General features: G+C 38.9%; 1 protein-coding gene and 1 pseudogene across 1 annotated transcript in view; one reads left to right on the top strand and one right to left on the bottom strand.

The window, feature by feature from the left end:
• The window catches only part of LOC101426998 (aldo-keto reductase family 1 member C1), an 87,264-nt gene extending 85,810 nt beyond the window's left edge, over positions 1–1,454 (bottom strand). The window contains exon 1 of the mRNA XM_071210090.1: positions 1,282–1,454. The gene's annotated coding sequence lies outside the window, so the exon portion shown is untranslated. The remainder of the gene's footprint in view (positions 1–1,281) is intronic.
• The window catches only part of LOC101427735 (aldo-keto reductase family 1 member C23-like protein), a 47,382-nt pseudogene that overhangs the window by 8,364 nt on the left and 11,887 nt on the right, over positions 1–27,131 (top strand).

Genomic DNA, 27,131 nt, shown 5'->3' with positions numbered 1-27,131 from the left:
TTATCAACTCTGTGACTTTGTAAAATTTCTTAATATTCTGAAGATAACACCCTCAGTTCTCACTTTGTCCATAGAGAAAGCTATATAAGAGAGCTATTTGAGTATTAAACAAGATATAATTGAAGTTTCTTTTATTTTGTCCACACATATTACCATGTTCAAGCCAATTTTTCACTTCAGGTATATACACAAAAGGAATGCTACATATTCACCCACAGTGTTGTATGAGAATGAAACTAAATAAACTGTGGGAAAATGTTTTCTAAACTCTTTAAAACATAAAACAGAAGATGGTCATTACTATTATTTGAGAAAGAATTTTACACCTTGAGTCATTTCCTTCCATTACCCAGTAGATGTACTGATAATATAGTTCAAACAGTAGAGTTTATTTGAATATGTCAAATTTAAAGAGAACAAAAGATGAATGGAATTTTTTTCCATGTGTACATTGAGTGTTCATCCAGTAGAAAACTGTGTAAGTATTGCATAAAGTAATCTAGTCCAGGAGGAGCTTTATAGCCCTTGCAAAATGAATGTGGGAAATACTTTTGTATAGACCCTTAATGGAACTCTCTCAGCATGACTATTTTTCAGTACTACAAACATTCTTTTTTAAAAATTAAAAAAAATTTATTTTTTATTTTTCTTCCACTTTTTAAAATTAAAGGTAATAGATCACAAAGAACACTACATTAAGAAATATAGAGAAACATAAAAAAACATAAGATGTTTCCGTATAACCCACTCCCCACTTCCCCACCCAATCATTTTTATAAATTGTGTTTCTTTGAACATCACAACATCACAAAAAAATCTTACATTAAAAAACATAAGAGGTTCCTGTATATCCCCACCCCCCACCACACTCGACTAAAACCAACATCCTCCCCCATCATTGTGGCACACTCATTGCACTTGGTGAACATTTTGGAGCACTGCTGCACCACACTGATAATACTTTACCCTGTAGTTCACACTCTCCCACAATACATTCAGCCGGTTAATGCAGGATATACAAAACCCAGCATCTGACCCTGCAATATCACTCAAAGTCCTAAAAATGCCCACACATCACATCTCTTCTTCCCTCTCCCTGCTTTCGGCAATGACCGTGGCCACTTTCTCAACCTCAATGCTATAATTTCTTCCATTTGTAGTCACAATAGTCTTATAGTAGAATATCAGTAATCCCACTCTAATGCATATTCTATTCCTCCATTCTGTGGACCCTCAGATGGTGATGTCCTCTCTACCACTAGATCAAGAGGGAGGGCTTACATTCCATGTGGATGATGGATACGATTCCTCTGCTTGCAGTTGTAGGCACTCTTGATTCCCTGGTATGGTGGTTGACCATCTTCACCTCTGTGTTAGCTGACCTGTGTAAGTCCAACAAAGCAGAGAGTAGGAGTTGCAACTCTGTTGAGGCTCAGGGCTCAGCTGGCACATGGGCAGTCCAGAGATTCAAGTCCCCTGAGTGTGTACCATCCCTAGTGCCAATCACAGGTTCAGTAAAAGGGACAGAAGAGGCATGTTTAGAAAGGTCACATCTGACTCCAGCTCCATCATACTCCGGAGCACAAATTCCAAAGCAGGGCCCTCTGACATGGCACAGAATTCCAAATCCATCTGCCATGCCCATATACCCTGTGGATCTCCACAGCCTTCAGGAGAACCAGCAACTAGGGTTCTACCTACTTTGGCTCTGGGTTGGGTCCTGCTGAGGTGTGCATAAGCACGACCCCTCTAATGACCTTCTGACTCTTTTTAGAAGACTCTTAGCCATATAAACTCATTTGTCTTTGCCATTTCCCCCTTTTATTCATGGTCAAAAAGCAGTTTTTAACATTCGATCCAACACGTAGGCTGAGATATTCTGCTGGTCTGAGTTGACCCTTTAATTCAAGGTCTCTTTCTAGTTGCATCACAAGTTAATGATTGGTAGTAATCCCTCCGTGCCAGAGAGACTCATCCCCAGGAATCATGACCCATGCTAGGGGGAAGGTAATGCATTTACGTGCCGAATTTTGCTTAGAGATGGCCACATTTGAGTAACATGGAGGCTCTCAGGAGGTAACTCTTAGGCACCCTACAGCTCTAGGCCTAGTTCATATTTCATGCACACAGGCTCATAAGCATAGTCATCAGTATCAAGGGCTCATTATTGGACCATCCTTCCTTACTGGTCTTTGCCGTTGCCCTTGGGGGATTATTTTTGTTCCATTGGGGAATGTGACAGAGCTCCCCTGGGTAGGAATTCAGCACACTCTCTGTTGACATTTGTAACTGTAACTACTATAAAATTTCCCAATGTATATCAGTACATTTTTATGTCCCCTATATACATGACCTGGAGAACTCTCCTCCACCCATGCGTCCCTCCTCAACAACACCCCAGACTGGTATTCCTCCCGTTGCATAGTTGAAACTCTCTGTGGTCCAAAATTTCTTCAACAATGAAACCTAATATATTGCTAAATTCAATTAATAGAAAGTTGAAATATAGTGATGGGTTTAAAGTTTAGAAATAGAATACATAATAATTTAGAAATACTAAAATAAAGTAAAAATAAATTGGTGTATTAGCAAAATGAAAAATATTATAAGCTTTATTTCTAATGTTTTGCCTTTCATTACTGTAATAGGTGTTGCCCTGTATGTACAGTGGCAAGACACTTTCTTTCGTTTCTTCCTCAGTGGCAGCATCCTTTTTTTTCCTTCTAATTTTTAATTTGTTTTCAAAATTTTTTAGATCACAGTAATTAACATACACAATATAGGGGACTCCTGTATATCCAACATCAAACACTTTTCCCTTTTCCCCAGCAATTGTCTTTTCACATGTTCATGTTATATTTGCTGTAGCTGATGTACAGTCTTGAAACATAGGTATCAAACATGGCTCCATTTTGATTTACATTATGGTTTATAATTTAGACTGTACGAATTTCTAAATTTTTAGTTTCATTATGTTTTTCATTATGGTTTACATTTTAGCTTATAAACTTTTATACACTTTTGGTGTAAGTTAACATGTTCTATATCCATTATTGCATGATTTTGTGGAGCACTTCCATAGCCGCTCAGTTGTCCTGCTTCCATCTATTCTATAGCTCTCTCCCCATCCCATCAGGGCCCACAGTGACAATCAATCTTCAGTACTTGCAGGACCAGATTTATAGACACTGCAACAATGCTGACGGCTTGACATACTAGACTGTCTTATCCAATTGGGAGCCACTGATTCTCTTGAGAGACACAATTCACTCTATTTGGGAACATTAGGTCTCCCTAGGTTGTGCGTACACCTTCACATTTATTGTATGTGTCTCCACCCAATGACATAACACAGTATGACAAAATGAGCACTCACACACTCCTTAGAAGCTTGCCCCTGTACCAGACACCCCCCCCATCACCTTAAACATGTAATCCTTCCTTATTATATTTTCTAAATAGTTTTCTCAACATTATATTTTCAACCATATCCTGACATTCTCCCGTATTCAACTGTTTCCCCCCGCCCCACCCTCCCAACCCTAGGCCCCTCAAGCCCACAAAGTCCCACCCAAAGGTATCCCTATGTCCTCAATTTATACCTTCCCTGTACAGATACTTACCTCCAGCTTATCATAGACTTCACCCACGTGGGCGTCAGTGTTCCTCTCCCCCGCCAAATTCCTTTAAGCCTCTCTTCCAGGTTTTAGCTCTTTGAGACAGCTTGCTTTTCTTGTTTCATATCAAGGAGTTCATGTAGTATTTGTCCTTCAATGCTTGGCTTGCTTCACTCAACATAAGGTCCTCAAGATTCATCCATGTTATCACATGTGTTTGTACTGTGTTCCTTTTTATAGCTGAGTAGTATTCCATTGTATGTATATACCACATTTTATTTATCTATTCATCTGTTGATGGGTATTTGGGTTGATTCCAATTTTTGGCAATAGTGAATAATGCTGCTATGAACATTGGTGTGCATATATTGGTTTGTGTCCTTATTTTCAGTTCTTCTGGGTATGTACGCAGGAGTGGAATTGCTGGGTCATATGGCAATCTATAGCTAACTTTTTGAGAAACTGCCAAACTGTCCTCCAGAATGACTGGATCCTTCTGCATTCCCACCAGCAGTGGATAAGTGTTTCGATTCCTCCATATCCTCTCCAGCACTTGTAGTCTTCTGCTTTTTTTGATAGCTGCCAGTCTTATGGGAGTAAGATGGTATCTCATTGTAGATTTAGTTTGCATTTCCCTAACAGGTAGTGATTTTGGGCCTTTTTTCATGTGCTTTTTAGACATTTGGATTTTTTCTGTGGAGAAGCATCTGGTCAAATCTTTTTCATATTTTTTAAATGGGTTTTTTGTCTTTTTATTTTCAAGATGTAGGAGTTCTTTATATATGCAGGATATAAGTCTCCTATCAGATATATGGTTACCAAATATTTTCTCCCATTGGGTAGGTTCTCTTTTCACTTTCTTGACAAAATCCTTTGAGGTATAAAAGGCTTTATTTTGAGGTATCTATTTGTTCTTTTGCAGCTTGTGCTTTGGGTGTAAAGTTCATGAAGTCATTTCCTATTACATGGTCCTGTAGATGCTTCCCTACACTGTTTTCCAAGGTCTTTAGGGTCTTGGCTCTTACATTTAGGTCTTTGATCCATCTTGAGTTAATTTTTGGATAAGGTGTGAGATGGTAATCCTCTTTCCTTCTTTTGCATATTGATATCCAATTCTCTAGACACCATTTGTTGTAGAGGTCATTCTCTCCCGGTTGAGTAGGCTTGGTGGCCTTGTCGAATATCAGATGAGTGTATATATGAGGATCTATATCAGAACTCTCAATTCAGTTCCATTGGTCAGTGTGTCTGTCCTTGGGCCAGTACCATGCTGTTTTCACCACTGTAATTTTGTAGCATGTTTTGAAGTCTGATGATGTGATTCCTTCAGTTTCATTTCTCTTTTTCAATATGTCTTCGGCTATTTGGAGCCTCTTTCCTTTCCAAATAAATTTCATAGTTAGTTTTTCTAGTTCATTAAAAAAATGCTGTGTAGATTTTATTTATTTATTTATTTATTACATTCAGAAAATATGAGGTCCCCATATACCACACAAACCCTCACCGCACTCCTCCCCCCATAGCAAAAATCTCCTCCATCATCTTGAGACATTTATTGCATTTGGTGAATACATTTCTGAGCACCACTGCACCTCATGGTCAATGGTCCACATCATAGCCCACACTCTCCCATGTTCCATCCAGTGGGCCATGGGAGGACATACAATGTCTGGTAATTGTCCCTCCAGCAGCACCCAGGACAACTCCAAGTCCTGAAAATGCCTCCACATCTCATCTCTTCCTCCCATTCCCCACACCCAGCAGCCACCATGGCCACTTTCTCCACACCAATGCCACATTTTCTTCATTTACTAATCACAATAGTTCATGAATAGATTATCAATAAGTCCATTCTAATCCATATTCTATTCCTCCATCCTGTGGACCTTGGATTGGTTGTGTCCACTCGACATCTGTATCAAGAGGGGGTTTAGAGTCCACATGGATGCTGGATGCAATCCTCCTGCTTTCAGTTGTAGGCTCCATGGTATGGTGGCTGACCTTCTTCAACTCCATGTTGGCTGAGTGAGGTAAGTCCAATAAACCAGAGTGTAGAAACTGAAGTTTTGTTGAGGCTCAGGGACTGGTTATCATATGGTCAGTCCAGAGATTCAGATCCTCTGGGTATATATTAAACCCCAGCACCAACTACAGTTCTGTTAAATGTAACAGGGGAGGCTTGTGAAAAAAGATCACATCTGAGTCCAGCTCCATCAAACAGAAACACTAACTTCAAAGAAGGGCCAACTGACATGGCACTGAACTCCATCTGCCATGGCCATAGAACCTGTGGGTCTCTGTAGTCCTCCGAATAAACAATACCCGGGTTGTATCTATCTGTCTCTGGGACTCTGCTGAGGTGTGCATAAGGACAACCCCTCTGATAACTGCCCAGCTTTTTTTTGGAGACTCATAGCCATATAAACTCATTTGTCCTTTCCATTTCCCCCTTTTATTCAGGTCAAAAAGCATTTTTAAGTCCTGGTATTATATGTAGACTGAGATATTCTGCTGGTCCAAGTTGACCCTTTTATTCAAGGTCATTTTCTAGTTACATCATCAGCTGGTACTTGGTAGTAATCCATTGGCGCCACGGAGGCTCATCCCCGGGAGTCATGTCCCATGCTGGAAGGGAAGGCAACGCCTTTACATGCTGAGTGTGGCTTCGAGACTGGTCACATTTGAGCAACACGGAGGCTCTCAGGAGGTAACTCTTAGGCACCCTGCAGCTCTAGGCCTTGTTCTTATTTCAGGTGCACAGGCTTACAAGCATAGTCATTAGTATCAAGGGCTCATTGTTGGACCTTCCTTCTTTTTTTGTCTTTGCTGTTGCACTTGGGGGTTGTTGCTGTTCCTTTAGGGACTGTGATAGAGCTCCCCTGGCTATGAACTCAGCACTCCCTCAGTTGTTGTTTTTAATTGTAACCACTATGAAAATATCCAAACATTTTTATCTACCCTAGATATATGTCCTATAGAACTCCCTGCCAACCATGTGTCCCCTGTCAATAACATCCCACACCAGCATTCCTTCACTGCCATTTTTGAACCTCTCTGTGATCTCAAAATTCCTGAAAAGTGAAGCCCAATATATTGCCAGGTTCTCTTATTAATAAAATGGAATATAGCAATGATTTTAAAGGTTAGATATAGAATACATATTAACTTGGAAAAATTAAGGTAAAAATAAATTGGGGTATCGAAAAATTGAAAAATGCAAAAGCTTTGTTTTTGATGTTTTGCCTTCCATCACTGCAATAAGTGTTGCCCTGTATGCAACTCAGCTTTTCCGTCTTTTCTTCAGTGTCTACGTCATATCTTTTTCTTTTCTTTTTTTCTAATTATTAAGCTTATCTTCACAAAAGTTTTAGATTACAGTAATTCATATATACATATACAGTACTCCCACATATCTAACATAAAACCTTTTCTCTTCCACAGCAATAATCTTTTTACATATTTATACTATATTTACTGAAACTGATGTACATATATTGAGACAATAGCTTTGAAACAAGGTAACATTTGGGTTTACATTGTGGTTTATATATTTGACTATACAATTTTCTAAAATTTTAGTTCTCTTATGTTTTACATTATGATTTACATTTTAGCATATCAGCCCCTATATATTTTTGATGTAATTTTACATGTCTTATATCCATCCTTGCGTACTGTTGTGGAACACTTCTATTGCCCACACAGTTACCTTGGTCCCATCTATTCAATACCTCTTTCCCCCTCCCCTTAGGGCCCACAGTGACAGTCAATCTTCATTGCTTGAAGGGCCATGTTCAGAGATACTTGCAACAATATTGAGGGCTTGACATGTTCAACTCCCCTAATGCCCTGGGAGTCACCATTTCTCTTGAGAGATACAGTTCCCTCTGTTTGATGACATCAGTCCTCCCCAGGATGTGGGGATATCTTCACTCTCATTATATGGGTCTCTATCCAATCATATACCCCACTATGGCAAAAGGAGCATTCGCATATTCCCTAGGAGCCTGTCCTGCTTCAGAATATCCCCTTTTAGCATCTTAAGCAGGTAACTTTCCTTATTATATTTTTGAAAAGGTTTTCTCAGCATTATACTCTCAACCAAATACCTGACAATCTCCTATGTTTGTATGCTGCCCCACCCTCCCCCCAATTTCTTGGGCAATATTACCCATCCTCCCATCCCTAACCCCCTCAAGCCTGCAAAGCCCCACCCAAAGGAAACCGTATGCCCCCATTTTATCCGTTCCTTGTACAAATACTTATCTCCAGCTTATCCTAGATTTCACCCATGTAGGTGTCAGCTTACATCCTTCCTCTACCCCCAATTTCCTGTAAGCCTAACATCCAGTCTCTAGCTCTCTGAGGCAGCTTGGTTTACTTATTTCATATCATTGAGGTCATGTAGTATTTGTCCTTCAATGCCTGGGTTGCTTCACTCCACATAAGGTTCTCAAGATTCATCCATGTTATCACATGTGTTTGTTGTGGATTTGTTCTTAAAGCTGAGTAGTATTCCATTGTATGTATATACCACATTTTATTTATCTATTCATCTGTTGGTGAGCATTTGGGTTGATTCCAACTTTTGGCGATAGTGAACAATGCTGCTATGAACACTGGTGTGCATATATTGGTTTATGTCCTTGTTTTCAGTTCTACTGGGTATATACCCAGCAGTGGAATTGCTGGGTTGTATGGCAAATCTATGGCTAGTTTTTTGAGAAACTGCCAAACTGTCCTCCAGAATGGTTGGATCCTTCTGCATTCCCACCAGCAGTGGATGAGTGTTCCCATTCTTCCACATCCTCTCCAGCATTTGTAGTCTTCTGTTTTTTTCATAGCTACCAATCTTGTGGGAGTAAGATGGAATATCAAGTTGTTTTGATTTGCATTTCCCTTATAGCTAGAGATTTGGAGCTTTTTTTCATGTGATTTTTAGCCATTTGTATTTCTTCTTTGGAGAAGTGTCTGTTTAAATGTTTTTTCCCATTTTTAAATTGGTTGTTTATCTTTTTCTTTTCAAGATATAGGTGTTCTTTATATATGCAAGTTATAAGTCTCCTAGCCATATATGGTTACCAAATATTTTCTCCCATTGTGTAGACTCTCTTTTTGCTTTCTTGACAAACTCCTTTGAGGTGCAGAAGACTTTAATTTTGAGGAGGTCCCATTTATCTATTTGTTCTTTCACTGCTCGTGCTTTTGGTATGAAGTTCATGAAGCCATTTCCTATTACAAGGCCTTCTATATGCTTCCCTACACTCCATTCCAAAGTCTTTATGGTCTTGGCTCTTATGTTTAGGTCTTTGATCCATCTTGAGTTGATTTTTGTATAAAGTGTGAGATGGTAATCCTCTTTCATTCTTTTACATATGGATATCCAGTTCTCCAGGCGTCATTTGTTGAATAGGCCATTCTCTCCCATTTGAGAGTGTTTGGTGGCTTTATCGAATATTATATGACTATATATATGAGGATCTATATCAGAACTCTCAATTCTGTTCCATTGGTATGTGTGTCTCTCCTTGTGCCAATACTATGCTGTTTTCACTACTGTAGCTTTGTAGTACGTTTTGAAGTCAGGTAGTGTGATTCCTCCAATTTCCTTTTTCTTTTTCAATATGTCGTTGGTTATTCGGGGCCTCTTTCCTTTCCAAATAAATTTCATAGCTAGTATTTCTAGTTCCATAAGGAATGTTGTGCTGATTTTTATTGGGATTGCTTTGAATGTGTAGATCAGTTTTGGTAGGATAGACATCTTAATAATATTTAGTCTTCCTATCCATGAACAGGGAATATTCTCCCATTTATTTAGGTCTTCTTTGAATTCCTTGAACAGTATTGTGTAGTTCTCTGTGTATAAGTTTTTTACATCTTTAGTTAAATTTATTCCTAGGTATTTGATTTTTTTATTGACTGTTGTAAATGGTATTTGTTTCTTGATTTCCTCCTGAGCTTGTTCATTATTGCTGTACAGAAGCACTACTGATTTTTGTGCATTGATTTTATAACCTGTGACTTTACTAAACTCATTTATGAGTTCTAGAAGCTTTGTTGTAGATCTCTCAGGGTTTTCTATGTTTAGGATCATGTTTTCTGCAAATAATGAAATTTTGACTTCTTCCTTTCCAATTCACATGCGTTTTATATCTGGTCCTTGTGTCAGTGCTCAAGCAAATATTTCTAAGGCAATGTTAAATAGAAGCGGAGAGAGTGGGCATCCTTGTCTTGTGCCTGATCTTAGAGGGAAGGATTTTAAGGATTTCATCATTGTAAATGATGTAGGCTGTGGGTTTTTAATATATGCCCTTTATCATGTTCAAAAAATTTCCTCGTATTCCAATCTTTTGCAGTGTTTTTATCAAGAAAATTTGCTGTGTTTTGTCAAATGATTTTTCTGCATCTGTAGATATAATCATGTGATTTTTTTCTTCAATCTGTTTATATGGTGTATTGTGTTGATTGATTTTCTTATGTTGAACCAGCCTTGCATACCCAGAATGAATGCCACTTGGTCATGGTGTATAATTCATTTAATGTGTTGTTGAATATGGTTAGTAAGTATTTTGTTGAGGATTTTCATGTCTAGGTTCATTAGAGAAACTGGTCTGTAATTTTCCTTTCTTGTGGTGTCTTTGTTTGGCTTTGGTACTAGGACAATGTTGGCATCATAGAATGAGTTAGGTAATGTTCCTTCTGTTTCGATTTTTGGAAGAGTTTCAGCAAGATTGGTGTTAGTTCTTTCCAGAATGTTTTGTAGAATTCACCTGTGAAGCTGTCTGGCCCTGGGCTCTTCTTATTTGGGAGGTTTTTAATGACTGATTCTATCTCTTTACTTGTGATTGGTTTGTTGAGATTGTCAATTTCTTCTTTCATCAATATAGGCTGCTTATGTGTTCCTAGGAATTTGTCCATTTCCTCTGAATTGTCATTTTTGTTGGAATATAGTTTTTCAAAATATCCTCTTACAATAGTCTTTATTTCTGTGGGGTCAGTGATGATATCTCCTTTCTCATTTCTTATTTTGTGTATTTGAATCTTCTCTCTTTTTTTCTTTGTTAGTCTTGCTCAGGGTTTTTCAATTTTATTGATCTTCTCAAAGAACCAGCTCTTGGTCTTGTTTATCTTTTCAAGTGCTTTCTTATATCCTATTTCATTTAGTTCTGCTCTTATCTTTGTTCTTTCTTTCTTTCTTCTTCCTGTGGGGATACTTTTTTTTTTTTTTTTTTTTTTACTAATTCCTCCAAATGTGCAGTTATTTCTTCACTTTTGGCTCTTTCTTCTTTTTTGATGTATGACTTTACGGCTATAAATTTCCCTCTCAGTACTGCTTTTGCTGCATCCCATAAGTTTTGGTATGTTGTGTTATCATTATCATCAGTTTCAAGATAGTTATTAATTTCTGTTGAGATTTCCATTTGACCCACTGTTCTTCTAAGAGTGTGCCATTTAATTTCCATATCTTGGTGTGAAATCTGGGCTTCTGGCCCTTGAAGATTTCCAGCTTCACTCCACTGTGGTCAGAGATATTATTTTGTATGATTTCTATCTTTCTGAATTCTTTAAGCCTTTCTTTGTGGCCTAGCACATGGTCTATCTTGGAGAATGATCCATGTGCACTTGAGAAAAATGTATATCCTGCTGCATTCAGGTGTAATCATCTGTATATGTCTATTAGATCCAGCTCCTCTAATATACTGTTCAAATATTTTGTTTCTTTAGTGATTCTCTTTTGAGATTTTCTGTCCAAAGTTGATAGTAGTGTATTAAAATCTCCCACTATAATTGTAGAGGCATATATTCTTTCACTTATTTTTTCCAGGGTTTGCCTCAAATATTTGGAGGCACCCTTGTTAGGAGCATAAATATTTATGATTGTTTGTTTTTCTTGAGAGATTGTCCCTTTCACTAATATGTAGTATCCTTCTTTGTCTCTCACAATTGTTTCACATTTAAAGTCTATTTTGTCTGATATTAATATAGCTACCCCTGCCTTTTTTTTGGTTATTGTTTGCTTGTAAGATTGTTTTCCAACCATTCACTTTCAACATCCATGAATCCCTGGGTCTAAGATGTGTTTCTTGTAGACAGCATATAGATGGGTCATATTTCCTTATCCAATGTCCCAGTTTGAATCTTTTGATAGGTGAGTTTAATCCATTAACATTCAGTGTTATTACTTTTAAGGAATTATTTATGTTAGCCATATTTTGATTGGACTTGTGTTTGTCATATTTTGTTTGTTTTTTTCCTTCTCTTTTTGTCTTTTTTGTTGCTCTTACACTCTCCTCCAACTCTGCCTCTCCTGTTTTTTTCTTTCTTCCTGCAGAACTCCCTTTAGTATTTCTTGAAGGGCAGAGTACTTGTTGGCATACTCTTTCAGTTTTTGTTTATCTGTGAATATTTTGAACTCTCCATCATTTTTGAATGCTAGTTTAGTTGGGTAGAGTATTCTTGGTTGGAAATTTTTTTCTTTAGTACCTTGACTATATCATACCACTGCCTTCTTGCCTCCATGGTTTCATACGAGAAATCAGCACTTAATCTTATGGAGCCTCCCTTGTGTGTGATGGTTTTCTTTTCTCTTGCTGCTTTTAGAATTTTCTCTTTGTCTTGAACATTGGCTAATTTGACAAGTGTATGTCTTGGGGCGGGCCTGTTAGGATTTATGGTGTTTGGGGTGCATCTTACTTCCTGGACATGTACATCCATCTCTCTCAGTAGATTTGGGATGTTTTCAGCCATTATTTCCTGCAACACCCCGTCTGTCCCCTTTACCTTATCTTCTCCTTCTGGGATGCTTATAATACATATGTTTGTGTGTTTTGCATTGTCATTCAGGTCCCTATGTCCTGGCTTTTTTTTTCTATCTTTTCATTGATCAATTCTACTATCTATTTGGTTTCACATGTACTTTCTTCCACATTGCTAATTCTCTCCTCTGCTTCTTCTAATCTGGTGCTATTTACTGAGAGTGTATTTTTGATTTCTTGAACTGTGGTGTTTATTCCCATTATATCTGTTTTCTTTTTGCATATGTCTGCAATTTTCTCTCCAAGTGTTTTCTTCATATTGTTAATCTCTTCTTTTACTTCATTAAGTTGGTCTCTAATTTATGTTTTGAGATCTTTAATTAGTTGTCTGATGTTCTGCTCCCCTTCCTGGTTTTCACTTTGTTCATTGGATTCAGCCATGTTTTCCTGATTATTGGTTTGGTTTGTATTTTTTTGTTGCTGTCTGGTCATCATTTTATCTTGATGGGTTTAATCAGTTCCTTAGCTTCTTTGTCTAGTCTTGGGGATTAATTAGTTGTTGTTCATGCGTAAGTGTTATGTCTTTTCTTTGTCACTTTGTTCATCTTACTCTAATTTCTTGTTGCTGGCTAAGTTCACTTTGAAGGAAAATATTAGGGCCAGGGAAAGGAAAATGTGTAAGAAAAGAAAATGTGTAAAGTAGTATTGATAATAAATGTTAACAGATCAACAATGTGAGATCTGGGAGAATGGATATTATACTCATGTAGGTTGTGTAGAGTTATGGCAGTAAGTAGAGTACCTATAAAGAGATAGTCAATTGAATATGGGTGGAATATAGTATGAATTAATATCCAGTGTTTTCATGAAAGAGTGAAAGAGAAAAGAAAGACAATAATATCAAGAGTGGATAAAAGAGAAAACACAACAAAGGTATTAGAAATTAAAAGCCAGACAATTTGGGGACCAAAGAAAGGGAGGTGGAATGTAAGAGAGACAGTAGATGATGGAGGATAGAAAGATGTGGAGGAAAGTGGATAGTTTAGGTGGCCAAAATCAATTCACACAGAAAAAAGGAACAAGAACAAGAACACAGCAAATGTGAAGCGCTCTCTGCAACACCTATTATATATATAAAATAAAATAAAATAAAATAAAATAAAATAAAAAAGAAGTAAAAGAGGGATAAGAAAAAAAGAGAAGAATAAAAGGGTGTGGGCAAAGAAAAGGGAGGGAAACAAGCAAGAAAAAGAATAGAAGGAAAAAAAACACTAAATAAACAAAAAAGGATCTTGGGGGATAAAATGGGAGATAAGACCAGGAGATAATTCAATATTAGCAACCAAGACAATTTTTAAAAAAAAGGAAAAAAGAGGAAAAAAACACAAACGCCAAGGGCCAGGATAATCAAGGACCTCAGATGGACCTAAGGGTGCAATGGATTCAGGGAGGGGATGTTGGTGATATTGCAGACTCAAGAGATGTGTGTCTCTGGAATGTGGGCCACCAGGGTTTAGGGGACACAGACCTAGGAACCACGCATCTCATTAACAGGGACCCTGGGAGCACCACAGTGCAATACAGCCTTCAGGGATCCCTGCAGCTGGGCACCTGTCCTAGGGGGAGGGGTCACGCCCACAAACTCTGACCTCTATGTCAGAAACCCACCTTTCACAAGAATCTCTTCTGTCACTGTCTCACCAAATTGACTTCCAGACACCTCCCGCCCTGCAAGCCCCTGAAACAGCCTGCTGGATGTGCCGCTACACTACAAATAGTTCAGGGACCGCTGCAGATGGGCTGCCAGCCCTAGGGGGAGGGGCTCCAGCCGGAAATTCTGACCTCCATGTCAGAAACCCAAAATTCCACCTCTTGTAAGAATCTCCTCCATCGCTGTCTCACCAAGTCGACTTCCAGACACCTCTTGCCCTGTAAGCCCCCAAAACAGCCCACTCAGGGCTTGGGAACTCCCCAGCAGAGCAAAGTCTCCAGGAATTACCACCACCGGGCCACCAGTCCCAGGGGGAAGGGTCCTGTGTGCAGCCCCATCCTCTGTGATAGAGACCCAAAATTCCTCCTCTTACAAGAATCTCCTCTGTCACCGTCCCACTAAATCAATGTCTAGACACCTCCTGCCCTGCAAACACCCAAAACAGCCCAGTCCAGCAGGACTCCAACCCTACTCAGCTAATTCTTTGCAGGAAAAATTATAAGGTGCACTCACTCAGGTGCCATCTTGCCCCACCTCTTGCTCTATTGATTTTTTTTGGGATTGCATTAAATGTGTAGATGGTTTTGGTAGGATAGACATCTTAATAATATTTAGTCTTCCTAACCATGAACAGGGAATGTTCTTCCCTTTATTTAGGTCTTCTTTGATTTCCTTGAACAGTGCTGTGTAGTTTTCTGTGTATAAGTCTTTTACATCTTTAGTTAAATTTATTCCTAGGTATTTAATTTTTTAATTTAGTATTGTAAATGGGATTTGTTTCTTGATTTCCTCCTGAGAATTTTGGCATCATAAAATGAATTAGGCAATGTTCCTTCTATTTCAATTTTTTGGAAGAGTTTAAGCAAGATAGGTGTTAGTTCTATCTGGAGTGTTTGGTAGAATTCACCTGTGAAGCCATCTCACCCAGGGCACTTCTTAGTTGGTATGTTTTTAATGACTGATTCTATCTCTTTATTTGTCATTGGTTTGTTGAGATCATCGATTTCTTCTTTCATTAATGTAGGTTGCCTATGTATTTCTAGGAATTTGTCCACTTCCTCTAAATTGTCTTCCTTGTTGGAATATAGTTTTTCAAAGTATCCTCTTATGATAGTCTTTATTTCTGTGGGGTCAGTGGTGTATCACCCTTCTCATTTCGTATTTTGTGTATTTGCATCTTATCTCTTTTTTTCTTTGTTTGTCTAGCTAAGGGTTTGTCAATTTTATTGATCTTCTCAAAGAACCAGCTTTTTTTTTTTTGAGGGATTTCTTATTTTCTATTTCATTTAGTTCTGCTCTGATCTTTGTTTTTTCTTTCTTTCTTCTTTCTTTGGGGTTAGTTTGATGTTTTCTAACTAATTCCTCCAATTGTTCAGTTCATTCTTCAATTTTAGTTCTTTCTTCTTTTTTGCTGTATGTATTTATGGCTATAAATTTCCCTCTCAGTACTGCTTTTGCTGCATCCCATAAGTTCTGATATGTTGTGCTATTATTTTCATCAGTTTCAAGGTAGTTATTGATTTCTGTTGAGATTTCCTTCTTGCCCCACTGTTTTTCTAAGAGTGTGTTGTTTAACATGCATATCTTGGTGTCAAATCTTCATCTCTGGCCCTTGTATATTTCCAGCTTCACTCCACTGTGGTCAGAGAAGTTATTTTGTATGATTTTGATCTTTCTGAATTCATTGAGACTTTCTCTGTTGCCTAGCATGTGGTCTATCTTGGAGAATGATCCATGAGCACTTGAGAAAAATGTATATCCTGCTGTATTTGGGTGTAATGTTCTGTATATGTCTATTAGTTCCAGATTCTCTAGTATATTGCTCAAAGTCTTTGTTTCTTTATTGATTCTCTTTTGATGTGTTCTGCCCAATGGTGATAGTGGTGTGTTAAAGTACCCCACTATAATTGTAGAGGGATCTACTCCTTCACTTAGTTTCTCAACTTTTTGCTTCATGTATTTGGAGGTGCCCTTGTTAGGGGCAAAAATGTTTATAATTGTTCTTTCTTCTTAAAAGATTATCCCTTTCACTAATATGTAGTATCCATCCTTGTCTCTCACAACAGGTGTGCATTTAAAGTCTATTTTGTCTGATATTAATATAGCTACACCTGCCCTTTTTTTGTTATTGTTTGCCTGTAAGATTGTTTTCTAGCCATTCACTTTCTTTTTTTTTTTGCTTTTTAAAAATATATGTATATGCAGTTTCTTCTTTTTTTTAAATCGAAGTTAATAGATCACAAGGAATGTTTCATTAAAACATTAAAAAAAGAAAACCTAAGAGTTTCTCATATATCCCACTCCCCACTTCCACCTCATTTTTGTAAATTGCATTTTTTGAATATATATACATCATACAAAAAAAGTTACATTAAAAAATATGAGGTTCCCTTATACCGCCACCGTCCCCCCACTCCTCTCATACCAAGAACCTCCCTCTTCATTGCAGCACACTCATCACACTTGGTGAACACATTTTGGGGCACATCTGCCCTACACAGATAATAGTTTACCCTGTAGTTCGCACTCTTCAGCATTACATTCAGTGAGTTATGGCAGCATATATAAAGTCCAGCATCTGACCCTGCAATATCTTTTCAAAATCCCAAAAATGCCCTCACGTCACATCTCTTCTACCCTCTTCCTGCTCTCAGCAACTACTGTGACCACTATTTCCACCTCGATGCTAAAATTTCTTCTATGACTTGTCAAAACAGACTTGTAGTAGAATATCAGTTAGTCCACACTAGTCCATATTTTATTCCTCCATTCTGTGGACCCTGGGATGATGATGTCCTCTCCACCTCAGATGAAGTGGGGGCTTCGATTCCACATGGATGGTAGATGCAATTCCTATGCTTAAAGTTGTAGGCACTCTTGATTCCCTGGTGTGATGGTTGACCATCTTCACCTCCCTATTAGCCGGCCTGGGTAAGACCAACAAACCAGAGAGTAGGAGTCACCACTCTGCTGAGGCTCAGGGCCCAGCTGGCACATGGTCAGTCCAGAGACTTAAGTCTTCTGAATATGGACCGTCCCTAGCACCAACCACAGATTCAGTAAAGTGACAGAAGAGGTATGTGTAGAAAAGTCACATCTGAGTCCAGCTCCATCACACTCAGGAGCACAAATCCATCTGCCATTACTATATACCCTGTGGATCTCCATAACCTTCAGGAGAACCAGAATCTAGGGTTGTATCTACTTTGGCTTTTTCTGGTGTCCCTTTGAAGTCTGTATAAGCACAACCCTTCTGATGACCTCCTGACTCTTTTTGGAAGACTCTTAGCCATATCAACTCATTTGTCTTTGCCATTTCCCCCTTTTATTCAAGGTAAAAGAGCAGTTTTTTAACACTTTATCCAACATGTAGGCTGAGATATTCTGCTGGTCTGAGCTGGCCCTTTTATTTGAAGAGTCTTTCTAGTTGCTTCTCCAGTTAGTGATTGGTAGTAATGCCTTGGCACAAGGGAGGCTCATCCCCAGGAGTCATGTCCCACATTGGGGAGAAGGTAATGCATTTCCATCCTGAGTTTGGCTTAGGGAGTGGCCACATTTGAGCAACCTAGAGGTTCTCAGGAGGTAACTCTTAGGCACCCTGGAGCTCTAGGCTTAGTTCATATTTCAGGCACACAGGCTCCTAAGCATAGTCATCAGTATCAAGGGCTCATCATTGGACCATTGTTCCTTGTTGATTTGTGCCTTGCACTTGGTGTCATTCCATTTTTAATCTCCTTGAATCCCTGGATATAAGATGAGTTCCTTGTAGACAACATATAGATGGGTCATATTTCCTTATCCAATCTTCCAATTTGTGTCTCTTAACAGGTGAATTTAATCCATTGGGATTTAGTGTTATTACTTTCAAGGAAATTAAGAAATATGGCTATATTTTCTTTGGATTTGTGTTTGTTATATGTTGTTTGATCCCCCCCCCCTTTTTGTAGTTTTAGTTGTTCTTATACTCTCCTCCAACTCTGTCTCTCCTGTTTTTTTCTTTCCTCCTGCAGCACTCCCTTAATATTTCTTGAAGGGCAGGATTCTTGGTGGCATAGTCTCTTAGTTTCTGTTCATTTGTGAATGTTTTGAACCCTCCATCATTTTTGAATGGTAGCTTTGCTGAATTTGTTGGAAATTGTTTTCTTTTAGTGCCTTGACTATGCCATACCACTGCCTTCTTGCCCCCATAGTTTCAGATGAGAGATTAGCACTTAATCTTATGGAGCCTCCCATGTATGTGATCTTACTCTTTTCTCTTGCTGCTTTTAGTATTTTCTCTTTGTCTCATGCATTGGATAATTTGACAAGTATATGTCTTGGGGTTGGCCTGGTGGAATTTATGCTGTTTGGGTTGTGTTGTGCTTCTTGGACATGTACATGCATTTCCCACATAAGTTTGGGAAGTTTTCAGCGATTATTTCTCCAACACCCCTTCTGCCCCCTTTCCCTTCTCTTCTTCTTCTGGGATGCCTATAATGTGTATGTTTGTGCATTTTGCATTGTCATTCAGGTCCTTAAGTCCCTGCTGGCTTTTTTCTATATTTTTATCGATTAATTCTGCTATCTGTTTGATTTCAGATGTACTGTCTTCCACCTCACTAATTCTTTCCTCTGCCTCTTGAAATGTGCGGTTATTTGCTGAGAATATATTTTTGATTTCTTGGATTGTGCTATTGATCCCCATCATATCTATGATCTTTTTGTGCATGATCACAGTATCTTCTGTATGCTCTCCAAGGGTTCTCTTAATATGCTTAATCTCTTCCTTCACTTCATTGAATTGTTCCATGATACATGTTTTGAGAGCTTTAATTTCTTATTCAATATTCCACTTCTCTTCCTGGTTTTAGTTTGTTCATTGGATTAGGCCATGTTTTCCTGATTATTTGTATGGTCTGTAGTTTTTTGTTGCTGTCTGGTCATCATTTTATCTTGTTGGATTTATTCTGTTGATTATCTTCTTTGTCTCATCTTGGGGTTTAATTAGTTGTTGTTTTCATGTGCATGTTAAGTCTTCTTTTTGTCAGTTTGTTCTTCATATTCTACTTCCTGGTTGTTGGCTAAGTTCCCTTGAAGGAATGTATTAAGTCTAAAAGTGGTAAGAAAAGAAAAATATATTAGTAGTATTGATAGTGAATGTTAGCAAAAGACCCATGTGAGAACTGGGAGAATGGATATTGAACCTAATGTAAGCTGTGTATAGTTATAACCATAAAAAATTGGGTTATCCGTAATGAGATAGTAAACTGAATATGGGGAGGAATCTAATATGACTTAAAAGGTCAGTATGGTCAGGAGAGAGGGAAAAAAAAGAAAGGACAATAATATAAAAAGTGAATAAACAATTCAAAACAGATTAGAGGTATTAGAGATAAAAAGTAAGAAATATTGGGGGCTAAAGAAAGAGAGGTGGAACATAAGAGAAACAATAAATGATGGAGGAGAGAATGCTGTAAAGGAAAGGGGATATTATTGGTAGCCAAATTCAGCCCACACAGAAAAGATTAAATTGATGATGAGGAAGCACAGCAAATAAGAAATGTTGCCTGCAGCCCTAATGTAAAAAAAGGAAAAAACAAAAAAACAAAAAAAAGGAAAAAGAAAGAGAGAAGAAAAAAAAGCAGAGCAAGACAAAGAGAAAACAAAAAATAAAAAGAAATAAAAGGGCAGTGGGAGGGATAAAGAGGAGGAAATACAAGAAAACAAGCCAACAAAAAAGACCAGACAAGGTCTCAGGGAAGGAAACCTCTTTGCAATCGAATAAAGTGCTTAGGAGTCTGACCTTTCCCCTTTCTCCCTTCCTCATTTCCCTCTCTCCCAGGGCAGCAGGAAGTTGTACGTGAGGGCTCCTGTAGGAAATGCAAATGGGTCCCTGGTGAACCTCAGAAAATAATGTCTCAATTTCTTGAGAGAGAGCACCCACCTCTTGCCAGGAACCCTAAATATGCTATTGGAAGCTTGCAAAGCATGTCCTACCATCCCTCTCCCTTAGGTGTGCTACAGGGTGTTGGCTAATTTTTTGACTTCACCTTCTCCCAGACAAAGTTTCATAACCCAGTGCGTTTAGGTAAATCAGGCTTTCTCAGGAGATTCAACTCTCCTCTCTTCCTAGGTTCTCCCCAAGTCAGCTGATATGCTCCTCCAAACTCAATAAAAGGGGGGGACCAGAAAATTGAACCTGTACTCCTTGGGTCCCTCTGAACCTCCCACCTAAACCCTACTCCCAGACATAGTCGGAGACCAAAGGGGTAGGGCAATGGCAGATTTCTGGGGGTGCTCGGCTCATGAAAGAGAGGCCTGGGAGAATGTGCACTTGGGGTATGTAGTTCTGAGAAATGTGGGTTGCGAGGTTTCAGGGGACACAGGCTTGGGGTTCACGCATTTGGGGAACAATGGGCTTGGGAAAGTTGCCCCATGACTGGCAGCTCTCTGGGAGTTCTATGCCCTCAGCTCTAAGGGGAAGAGATTTACCTTCCCACGGCATGTGAGTTCAGTGTTAGAAATCGGCAGTTCTACCTTGAACAAGAATTAATTATGCTGCAGTCTCTCCAGATTGATGTCTAGTCACCTCCTGCCCTGTAGGTTCCTGAAACAGCCTGCTCTGGCAGATTTCCATTGCCACACAGCTGGTCCTTTGCAGGAGAGATGATGATGGTGTATTTACTTGGATGCCATTTTGCCCTACTTCCTATATACATCCTTTATACCCAAGAATTTCCAATACTCTAATCTGTTTTCATGTGGTAATGTTTTAGTTTCTTGTATGTAACTTTGATCTCTGTCCTCTATTGCAGTACAAAATACTCTATACCAATCTTAGATTGTAGAAATCCACATAATGAAAGGGGCATTTACATTAATAAAGGAGAAAGATTCAAATAAAACCTGAAGATCAGTTCTATTCCTACTGATTACAGTCCAGATTCATCAATGACCCAGATTTAGGGTAAAGTCAATAGTGATGGTAAACAAGTTTACTTCTGAATATGTGAAACTAGGCACACTAGATCTGTTATTTATTTCCTGATCTCCTTTCAGCTAAAGTATTAATGCAACATATCCTTTCTTTTGGTTTCTGCAGCTTTGGTCCACTTTCCTTCGACCAGAGTTGGTCCAGCCAGCTTTGGAAAGATCACTAAAAAATCTTCAGATGGACTATGTCGACCTCTATATTATACATTTTCCAGTTGCTATGCAGGTTAGAAATTTTCATGATCAAACCAATTTTACTTACTATAGCAGTATGATCTTCACCTTGCACAGATGGTTGAATTACCCTTTTATATGAGGTAATGAAAGTGGGGAAGAATCCTAAATAATATTCCATGATTCATATTTTATTGAATAATCTTTATATCCCTGGTTCCCTATTCCACACCTCTAAAAGATTAGAGTTCAATAACCTCAATGCCCCTGACTCAAAATCTTGAGGAAATTATTAGGCTGGGTCCAAGGCACAGGTCTGATTCTGGCTCACAAATCTTTGGGGAAATTTGCAGACTTTATGCAGCTATGGTGAACAATAAAACTGCCTCATGTTTTTCTACCAGGCCTTTTCCACATCTCTCACCAATTTCAAACGAAAAAACTGTCTTTCCTCACTCTGGTTGAATCTAAAAGTAGCAGCCTCCACAGGGACTTGCAGGCCCTTGCTCTAACTGTTGACTGCTTCAAAGTCAGGTTTGTAGCCTGCTCTTAACCACTAATGGCTGTAAGAGTCTAGATTAAGTTGCAGAAGCTACTTATGTAAAACTAAGTTTATTTGATTATGTAAATGGGAGGTCCAAGGTGATACTAGATTGAAGGAATCAAGATTGTTTTCAAAGTATCTATTTTTCTCTGTCCCTTGTCTCTGCATTCCTTCAGTTCATTTTACTATTGACCCACAATGGCCAATATGCCATTGGGGAAGGTCAAAGTCTGGGGATTAATTCTTGAGAACATCTCTGGCTCTTCCAGCTCCATATTAATCCTGAAAAAAACCTAGATAGGCTTTTTTTGGTCCATGTGTTTATTGCCTGCCCCTCCCCCCCCATGTTCATGAGATAAGGGACAGTGATTGTCAGCCGGGGGCAAGTTAACAATTCCTTTCCGGTAGAAAGTAAGGCCATATAAATGACTGCTTTTTCAGGTGAATAAAAGACGTTTCCAAACTCTATAGAGCAAATTTAAGTAGCATAAGCCCATTACGAGTCCACATTGGGACTAAGGACAAAAAGATATTTATTAAAACATAGAAGTTATGTGTGTATCTTTGATCTCTGTTCTCTAAAAGTCATTCTTTACAACTCTATACACCCACCACTTTGTAACAATTAGATTCCGGAAAGCTTTGCTCCACATAACTCATGGAGCCTTAGTGTCCCAGCTCTAGATGTTCATGACACCATGACTGAAAGGCAGGGGCATTATTTTGTGACCTGCCCATAATGCCTCCTTATATTCCAGCCTGGAGAGGAGCTTCTTCCAGAAGATGAACATGGAAAATACATATTAGACACAGTGGATCTCTGTGTCACCTGGGAGGTGAGTGCTGTTGCTCAGAGAATTGAGCTCATACAAGGAAACCAGGAGGGAATCTGTTTCCCTCATGCACCAGTGAGAACTCAGGAGTGTCACCAGATGGCCTTCCATGGAGGGCTTTCAGATTACTGTCAAGAATTGGCCAAATGATCCCAAAGTTCTCTTCAGGCACTAACGTATACTTATTCTGTAGTAGCAGTTTTTGTCAGAAAGCAGAACTTTCTTCATAAAAAAGGTGACAACACCATGGCAATCTGGAAAGCAAACAGCAAAAACTTTTCTTAGAAAGTGAAAGAGGGAAATTATCTATCCCTTCTAGAAGAATGCAGCAATTTGGACAACAGATTTATCGGTATATTGATAATATCAGTTTTACCAGTCATGTACTCCCAAAAATATTGCCACATTCCAAATTACAGAAAAACCATGGGAATTGGGAACATCAAGTACAGCCCAATTTCAAGCCTACACTTCCACTGGGAATGAGAGTAAGACGTGTAAATTCAGTGGACTCCCTCTCAGATTTGACAAACTGAAATTAATTTTTTCTGAAAAATGTTGCTTTTTTTAATCTAACATGATTCTTGGGAATGTCTATTGCCATAAACTAGGTTACAATTTCACTTCTGGAACAGAATTTCTCTGATAATTTTAATCAAGAAGAACAACATGCCCTGGTAACTCAAAGACTGTTAATGGTTTATTCTTCTTCTAGTGTCCCATGCTCCTACTTGGAAAAATGAATCTCTGTAACTGCCTGGCAGGAGATGACAGAGATATTTCCCAGTGACTTTCCCATTGCCCTGGCTACCTGTCTAGTGCCCTCCCTACAGCTGGTTAGTCTGTGAGCCGAACTAGTAGTTATTTTACCATTTCTCAACCTATTTCTTTTCGTAATCTAAGCGAAGACCTTCTGACAATGTTGCTTTGTTCTCTCTGCTATTCATAGTCTTGAAATTATGACATTCATGTATTCATCTATTATTCAAAAAAATATTTAGTGAACAGTTATTATGTGTAGTGCATAGGGACAAAAAAGGTCCTTGCCCTTATAATTCTACATTCTAGTCAGAGGAGACAGATGATAAGCAAGGTGAATGATAAACATGTTTGTCAGATGGTGATAAATTATGTGGAGAGAAGTAGTGCAAGGTAAGGAGAAGGGGGAGTTACTTGGAGGAGGGGGATTTGTTACTTTATAGAGGCTTCTAGGTGAAATCATCATTTAAATGAAGTCTTTTGAGGAGAGATATGCAGATATCCAGGGGAAGATAATCTTTGTAGAGGAAGCAGCAAGTTCAAAGGTGGTCGAGTGCTTTGAGTATGAAAATAGTGAGTTCTCAGACTATTGGAAGAGGAAAGGATGGCAATTGTTGAAGTCAGAGGGCAAAGAGAGTACCAGCTCCAGGAGAACCTTTAGGAAACTTTATTTATTTTTATTCATTATGAGCTTGGAAGCCATTACAGGGTTTCATCTGATTTCTGATTTACTTTTCTGTAGGATCACCACACATTTGCACTAACATAGTAGTGAAAAACCACATGAGGCTTTTAAAATTTACATTAATTGTAAATCATTAAGATGAAAAAATCAGTTCATGAATGTATTAGTCACCTAAACAGGTGCTGATGCAAAATGCCAGAAATTAATTGGTTTTTATAAAGGGTTTTTTTTTTTTTTGGTAGGAGCCTACAGATATCAGGCCATAAAGCATAAGTTACTTTCCTCACCTAAGTCTATTATTACTTGTTGGAGCAAGATGGCTGCCTATGTCTGTGAGGTTCAGGCTTCCTGGATTCCCACCTTCCAGAGTCTTGCTTCTCTCTGCATTCAAGATTCCTTTCTTCCTGAAGCTGGCTTCTCTTTCCTCTGCGAGCTTACTTCCTGGGCTCCAGCTTATGTCTTCAGTATCAAACTCCAACATCAGAATCCCCTAATTTGTTCTTTGCCATGCCTTTTATCTGTGAGTCCCCACTCACCAAAGAATGGGGACTCAATGCCCTAATCATAACTCAATCATGCCCAGGTACAGATCAGATTACAAGCATAATCTAATATCTATTTTCAGAATTCATAACCATATAAACTGCCATTCTCCACCCTCTGAATTCCAAAATGCCCCTCCAATATTAAAAAAAAACCTTAAAGCAGTAACAAGGGAAGTACTAAATCATATTACAATCAATTTAAAGAAATACAGTTTGTCCTGGAGAAAAGTCATGGTGCTATAGACCTCTGAAACTTAAAAAACAATTTGTGTGTTTCCAATACACAAACGGACAGACATAGGATAAACATTTTCATTACAATAAGGAGAAATTGGGAGGGAAAGTTGAGTCATGGGTCCTCTACAGTTCAGTAAACCTGGAGGGCATCCTCCATTCGATTTCAGTCTGAGAGTTATTCTTAAGGTGATGGTTTCTTCTCCTTGGGGCCATATGGGGACCCACCTTTTCCACAGTTTTACCCAGTGGCCATTTTCTTGGTTCCGCCCTCATCAAGCATTTGGGTGTCGACCAAGTTCCAACCTCTCTCTCCAAGAGTGTTGGGGTTTTTGCCGCACCTCACCCAATCTTTGGATTAGAGTCTTAACCTCCCTGATACAGTGATGTGAAGACAATATTCCCCCTAACCTGTAGCATACAGGCTCAACCCTCTCAGAGCAATGAGTTGATCACCTGGCCTTCACTAATTTTGGGGGACTGGTTCACTCCTCTCAGGTCTGTGGGGTGCTGACCTTAACTGCCTAAAAACTTCCGGGATGTGGTACTTCTTCTCTGTACCCTGGGGCAGCAAAACTCTACCAGATCTTTGGACAGGAACATCCACCCTCTTCAACTGCTGAGGCAAACTCACCCTCTCTGTGTACATGAGTGGGGTTCCTCTTTTGGGCCAGTGAGAAATCTTAATTCCAGATCTCAGTTTCCATGGATTTCCTCTTAAAGCTGTTTCTCCTCCAATCCCTCCTTTCCATGTCCTTTTTTTTGCAGTCTGATAGTGGTTTTGTTCATAGAGCGCTCTCAAAAATTCTGTTGGTTTAGCATGCAGGAAGCAGGGGTCTAAGCCATCAGAGAGTAAGACTTTCCACAGGTCTTTCCTAGATAATTGCATCTTCAATCTTGATTTACCAGTTCCAAGTTTAGTTAAGTCCTCCAATGGGGCACTTTCATCTGGGAGCTTGATTTCCAGAGGCTTGGAATTTCCAGAATCAGTCTCTCTTTACTTTGTGCCTGACAGTTCAGTTGTCAGCATATCTCTCTTGTCTAGCATTTTGCCATAATCTGCAAGCAGAAGCCAAACTGCATTCTCCAGGTACTTTAGAAATTTCTTCAGCTAAACTCCCAGTCTTGTCATTTTCAAATTCTGCCTTCCACAAACACCAGGAGTTAGTCTTGCTAAGTTCTCTGCAACTTTGAAACAAGGATCACCTTTCCTGTAGTTTCCAATAATAGTTTCATCATTTAGTTCTAAGGCATCATAAAAAGTCTCTTTAGCATCCATATTACTATCAGTAGTCTCTTCAAAGTGATCTAGGCCTTTACCATCAAGCAACCCACAATTCCTCCGAAAAATACCCCTTACCCACTTATAAAACCATTCCAGCATTTTGTTCATTGCAAAAGCACTTCCCCTCTCCTCAGTATCAAATTCTTTATTGGTCAGTCAAAGGGGTGCTGATGCAAAATGCCAGATATTCATTGGCTTTTAAAAAGGGTATTTATTTGGGGTAGGAACCTACAGATACCAGATCATAAAGCAAAATTTGCTTCCCTCACCGAAATCTATTTTCACTTGTTGGAGCAGATTGGCTGCCAACGGCTTGAGGGTTCAGACTTCCTGGCTACCTCCCTTCCAGGGTCTTGATTCTCTCTGTGTTCAAGGTTCCTTTCTTCCTGAAGCTGGTTTCTCTTTTATCTGTGAGCTTACTTCCTGGGGCTGCTGCTTAAGTCTTAAGCATTAAACTCCAATCTCAAAATTCCAACCTCAGTACCCCACAGCTCTGTTCTTTGCCATGCCTTTTATCTGTGAGTCCCCATCCACCAAGGAATGGGGACTCAGTGCCCTAATCATAACGCAATCATACCCAGGTACAGATCAGATTAAAACCATGATCCAATATCTATGTTTGGAATTCATATTCATATCAAACTGCTGCATTCAATAGCATATTTTAAATGGAAAATTTGTCTAGTGGATACCATATTGGACAGGTGGACTTGTACTACTTACATCATCAGAGGAAGTTCTAATGAAGAGCACTGTATCTCAATGATGGGGATTAGAATCTAGAAGGATAAGACTGGAAGCAGGGGGAGCAGATAAGTGATTGTTAAATAATCAAGAAGAGAAATGATGGTATTATACCAAAGAAGCCAAGAAGGCTGTAAAAATCATTTGGACTATGGATATGTAATGAGAGCAGAGATAACAGGATTCTCTTCTGGAATGGATGAGGGGTGTGAGATAATGAGAATGACCAATTAACACTGAGGCCCTTGGTCTGGTCAAATGTGAAGGTAGAA

The sequence above is a fragment of the Dasypus novemcinctus genome, chromosome 20 (assembly GCF_030445035.2).
Source record: "Dasypus novemcinctus isolate mDasNov1 chromosome 20, mDasNov1.1.hap2, whole genome shotgun sequence".
NCBI classification, from domain to species: domain Eukaryota; kingdom Metazoa; phylum Chordata; class Mammalia; order Cingulata; family Dasypodidae; genus Dasypus; species Dasypus novemcinctus.
Note: the sequence above shows the minus strand (reverse complement) of the source record. Positions and strands in the feature narration are given on the sequence as shown.